Source organism: Mustela putorius, unplaced genomic scaffold, assembly GCF_011764305.1.
Source record: "Mustela putorius furo isolate JIRA1106 unplaced genomic scaffold, ASM1176430v1.1 tig00000698_pilon_pilon_pilon, whole genome shotgun sequence".
NCBI classification, from domain to species: Eukaryota; Metazoa; Chordata; class Mammalia; order Carnivora; family Mustelidae; genus Mustela; species Mustela putorius.
Genome location: NW_025421449.1, coordinates 13,057,042 through 13,062,817, shown reverse-complemented (window position 1 = coordinate 13,062,817; position 5,776 = coordinate 13,057,042). Strand labels below are relative to the sequence as shown.

Genomic DNA, 5,776 nt, shown 5'->3' with positions numbered 1-5,776 from the left:
GGGTAATGCCCACATTCCTGACAGGGATTTTGAGGTCCTTCTCCCCCACCCTTGCTCACTATGATGCAGGCACATGGGTCGCCTTCCAGTTCTTGGGACAGTCTCCCTGCCAACACAGAAACTTTGTATACATTGTTCCTTCTTCTTTTTTTTTTTTTTAATTTAACTTTTTTAATTAAAAATTTTTAATTTTTATTTATTTTTAAGTATTTATTTATTTTTTTAATAAACATATAATATATTTTTATCCCCAGGGGTACAGGTCTGTGAATTGCCAGGTCTACATACTTCACAGCACTCACCATAGCACATACCCTCCCCAATGTCCATAACCCCACCCCCTTCTCCCAACCCCCCTCCCCCCAGCAACCCTCAGTTTGTTTTGTGAGATTAAGAGTCACTTATGGTTTGTCTCCCTCCCAATCCCATCTTGTTTCATTTATTCTTAAAAAATACGGAACGCTTCATGAATTTGCATGTCATCCTTGCGCAGGGGCCATGCTAATCTTCTCTGTATCGTTCCAATTTTAGTATATGTGCTGCCGAAGCAAGCACTACATTGTTCCTTCTGCTTGGAATGTCCTTTCTCTCATCCCTGCTTTGTCTTAACCTAGTCCAGAAGTAGAGTCTTTGATTTGTTCTTCATAAGTAGTACTTCCTTGCTAGAGCCTCAACACTTCTGCTCTCCTTTTCTCATCCACCCCAATCCTAGTTAAATTTGCTCTGCTTCAGTCACCATAGCTGCTTTGGATTCTTCAGAGAAGCACCAGCAACCTTGTACTGGCTATTTCCTTTGCCTGAGGATCAGCAACCTTGTACTGGCTATTTCCTTTGCCCCACGATTTTCTCATGGCTGGCATCGCTTAGGCCTCAGCTGGACTGTCTCAGAGAGGCCTTCCATGGCTGCCTAACATGATCAACCAATTTATCTTCCATCTCTCTGTTTTAGTTCTCTGCTGATATTTTTCTTAAAACATTTTTTATTGGGGTGCCTGGGTGGCTCAGTGGCGTAATCCTCTGCCTTTGGCACTGGTCATGATCTCAGGGTTCTGGGATCGAAACTCTCAGCAGGGACCCTGCTTCCCCCCCTCTCTCTGCCTGCCTCTCTGCCTACTTGTGATCTTTCTTTCTGTGTCAAATAAAATCTTTAAAAAAAGGTCTCTTAAAAAAACATTTTTTAATTAAAATACAATTGACAATACCCTATTAGTTTTAGGTTTACATTATAGTGATCTAAATTTTATACATTATGAAGTGATCCTTATGATAAGTCTAGTTACTATGCAAAGTTATTACACTATGATGAATATATTCCATGTGCTGTACATTACATCCCCATGACTTAGGTATTTTATAATTTTAAGATTGTATGTCAGTCTCTTTCTCCTCTTTGCCTGTGTCCCAAACTCTTCTCCTGACTCTGATAACTGGAAGTTTGTTTGCTATATCTGTGAGTATGGTTTTTTATTTTTTTAGTCTGTTAGGTTCCATATGTAAGTGAAATCATATGGTATTTGTCTCTGACTTATTTCACTTAGCATGATACCATCTTGGTCCCTCCATATTGTTGCAAATGCCAACATTTCATTCTTGGTTATGGCTGAATAATATTCCTGTGTGTGTGTGTGGGTATGTGTGTGTGCATGTGCACGTATGCACATATGTGCACGTGGGTTTTATTCATCTATTGGTAAGCATTTACGTTGCTTCCATAACTTGGATATTGTAAACAGTGTTGTAGTGAACATAGGGAGCCTATATCTCTTCAAATTGGAGAGATGGATAAATTGGCTTTTTGGATAAATACCCAGAAGTGGAATTGCTGGATCAAATGGTAGTTATCATTTCTTGAAGATTCTCCATATTGTTTTCTATAGTCGCTGCACCAGTTCACATTCCCGCTAACCGTGTGCCAGGGCTCCTTTTCTCCGCATCCTCACCAAAACTTGTTTTTTTCTTTTTGATAATAGCTAATTTGACAGGTGTGAGGTGATATCTCATTGTGGTCTTGATTTGCATTTCCCTGATGATGAGTGATGTGTCTGCCATCTGTACGTCTTCTTTGGAAAAATGTTTATTCAAGTCCTCTGCCCATTTTTTAATTGGACTTAAAAAAAAGATTTTATTTATTCGAGAACAAGTGAAGGGGAGGAACAGAGGGAGAGGGAGAAACAGACTCCCTGCTGAGCAGGAGGACTGCCCTGGGGCACAATCCAGGGACTCTGGGATCATGACCTAAGCCAAAGGCAGACACTTAACCAACTGAGCCACCCAGGTGGCTGGCCTATTTTTTTTTTTTCTCTTTTTTTAAAAGATCTTATTTATTTGAGAGAGTAGGAGAGCATAAACAGGGGGAGGAGCAGAGAGAGAGAAACAGACTCCCCCCTGAGCAGGGAGCCAAATACAGGGGATGGTGGGGGGGCTTGATCCCAGGACCCTCAGATCATGACAGCCCAAGGTAGACACTTAACCAACTAAGGCACCCAGGCACCTGGGTTTGTTGCCCTTTTTTTTTTTTTAAATAAGTTGTGCAAATTCTTCATTTTGGGTATTAACCCCTTACAGTATGTATGATTTGCAAATATCTTCCATTCAGTAGAATGTCTTTTTGTTTTGTTGATGATTTCCTTTACCATGCAAAAGATTTTAAGCTAGATGTAATGCCATTTTGTTTATTTTAGCTTTTTTTGTCCTTGCCTGAGGAGACTAGTCCAAAATTCTCTTGCTAAGCCTGATGTCATGATATTTTTCTTGATTAACTGATTTGATTGATCTCTCCCACGCCACCCCAAATATAAGCTCCAAGAGAGAAGGAAATGGTCTGTCTTCTTCATTCTGTATTCTTAGTGCCTGGAGCACAGGGTAGGTGCCTAATGTCTGCTAAATGAATAAAGGCATTATATATTTGCAAGCAGGGAAGTACAGGATGAAAGTGGTGCTTAAGGAGGACTACAGATCAATAAAATACAGGGGAATCAAAGACCGCTTAGATGTAGAAATGATAGAGAAAGGAATTTGAAGGAGAGCACATTTATCGTGTTTCTGCCTGTTATATTCCCTCTGCCAACTGAATGAGACTCTGGTGGGGTTGGGGGGCACATCTGTGTGTTTTACGAGCTCCAAGCTGCTTCTGGTACCCAGCAGGACTGAGAATGATTATGCTAGATGACCTATAACTGTGTTGCACACTGAAATAGAGTGCCAGCCACATACATGATTTTGAATTTCTTTTAAGCCGGCTCCTTGCCCAGTGTAGAGCCCAACATGGGAATTGAAATCACAGCCCTGATCTCAAGACCTGACCTGAGATCAAGAGTTGGACACTTAACCGACTGAGCCACCCAAGCACACTTTGAATTTTCTGATAGTGACAATGAAGTAAAAAATAACCTGTGTGGGACACCTGGGTGGCTCAGGGGTTAAAGCCTCTGCCTTTGGCTGAGGTCATGATCCCAGGGTCCTGGGAACAAGCCCCACATCAAGCTCTCTGCTCAGTGGGGAGCCTGCTTCCCCCTCTGTCTCTGCCTGCCTCTCTGCCTACTTGTGATCTCTGACAAATAAATAAAATCTTTAAAAAAAAAAAAGTAACCTGTGAAGTTAATTTTTAGAATATATTTTATTTAACCTAATACAACTATTTCAACATGTCATCCATATAAAAATTATGAGTGGTCTTGTAACTTTTTTCATTAATAGGTCTTCAAAATTAGTGTGTAGCTTACGCTTATAGCATATTGCAATTTGGGATAATCCCATTTTAAGGGCTTGGTAACCATCTAGGGTTGAGGAACCTGTATTAGTTAATATAGAACCACAGGTCCCTTCTGGTTCTAGCGTGCAACAGCTGATCCTGAGCACAGCAAGATCTCTGTGATTCTGAAATGTAACGCAGCCCAGCATGTATGGGAATCACATTTCTTTCTTGTTCTTATTCAAATCCATGTTCTTCCCAAGTCTTGCTCTTGGGTCTGGATTCATTCCTGTTAGCCGTCTGTCAGTACCTGAATATTCCCACCCTGGATCGGCACTATCTTGCTTAAAACCTGACAGGAGGCTTCTTTTCTTTTCTTTCCTTTTCTTCCTTCCTTCCTTCTTCTTCTTCTTCTTCTTCTTCTTCTTCTTCTTCTTCTTCTTCTTCTTCTTCCTTTTCTTCCTTCCTTCCTTCTTCTTCTTCTTCTTCTTTTTTTTTTTTTTTCATGACTAGGACTCAGGATCTAATTTTTAGCCAGTGGATGTCACTGTTTACTCAAGGAGTGTCCTTGGAGGAGACAATCCAGTCCAGGGACAGATGCACACAGCAGTCAGTGTCTCCTCTTCTGTATTTGTGTTTCCCTTCTAATTTGCAGGAGTGACTGATTTTTAGGAAGGGAACTGCAGGTGGTCAGTGCTGTCTCACCAATGTCCTCTAGAGGTGTTCACTGGTCCTGGAGATTCCAAGGCCCATTTAATAGAAGTCATTATCTGAAAAGACAGGACAATCAGCAACGAAGTTAATTGTAGTAAAAAACTCCCTGATGGCTCCCCCCTCCCTTTTTTTTTTTTTTTTTTTTTTAAATTTGTTTCTTAAACAACTGTTTCTGTAGAGCAAAGGTCATGATCAGCCTGTAGCCAAGTCTGGCCCACAGCTGTGTGATACACAATTGTGTTTGGAAAACAATTGTGCTAACACTTATATGGGAGAGGATTTCCCACAAAAATTTGGATTTCTGGCTTCTCCTGAAATGCTGGGAAGACTCTGGCCACGTTAGATTCACACCCTGAAAAGCTGCAGCTTTTGTGCAATCAGTTGCTCTTTAAGATTGTCATGCCCCCTTCATTTTCCACAAGCCCTACCATTCCTGACCACTCCCCAAGCCAGGGAACTTGACTCACTTGAGCTGTCAGCCTAACCTCTGGGGGCATATGCATTTCTTGGCATAAAAGCTACATACATAACTACATTGACTGCTTTTTCAGGCATCTGATGGATGGGATGACTTGGGGAAAAGTTATGTGGTTTGTTCTGGAAAATATTTTTCTGGCTTTAGATTTAGGGCTGAAGAATCCTTGGGTCAGGGAAGGACCAGGTTAGGACCTGCTGCTTGGAGATACCCTCTTCAAAATGACAGATATTAGGGGTGCCTGGGTGGCTCAGTGGCTTAAGCCTCTGCCTTCCGCTCAGGTCATGATCTCAGGGTCCTGGGATGGAGCCCCTCATTGGGCTCTCTGCTCAGCAGGGAGCCTGCTTCCTCCTCTTTCTCTGCCTGCCTCTCTGCCTACTCATGATCTCTCTCTATGTCAAAGAAATCGAAAAAAAAATCTTATAAAAAACAAACAAAATGACAGATAACCCAGGTGGCCACGAGCCATTTTCTGTAGCTCAGGATGTGGGAGATGGAAAAAAAAAGGGGGGGGTGGGGGTGGGTAGGATGTTTGATGCTGAGGTTAGAGGGTATAAGGATTGACCCCACCAGCTTCCTTTAACCTTTACTCCAGTGAGTGGTGAGTTGGGTGACTCTTCTGCCTTTATCTAAGACAGTGGGTCTCCAGCTTGAGAGCATCAGAATTACCTGGAGGATTTGTCAGTCAGGAGCAGGGTCCAGTTCCCAAAACTTCTGGTTCAATAGGTCTGGGGTAGGACTTGGGAATTCACACTCCTAACAAGCTCTCACATGATACTGAGGTTGCTGAACCCGGGCGGACACTTAGGAAGCACTGGTGCAACTTGTTAAGGCCAAAGTGATTTTTTTTCTATGCTTTTTTCTTTTTTTCTTTCGTTTCTTCTTCTTCTTCTTCT

General features: G+C 42.0%; 1 non-coding gene across 1 annotated transcript; it reads right to left on the bottom strand.

The window, feature by feature from the left end:
• Positions 1-448: 448 nt before the first annotated feature.
• On the bottom strand, positions 449-555 carry LOC123393019. Its single transcript, XR_006607722.1, has one exon. It is a non-coding gene; the product is annotated as a U6 spliceosomal RNA (small nuclear RNA).
• Positions 556-5,776: the final 5,221 nt, after the last annotated feature.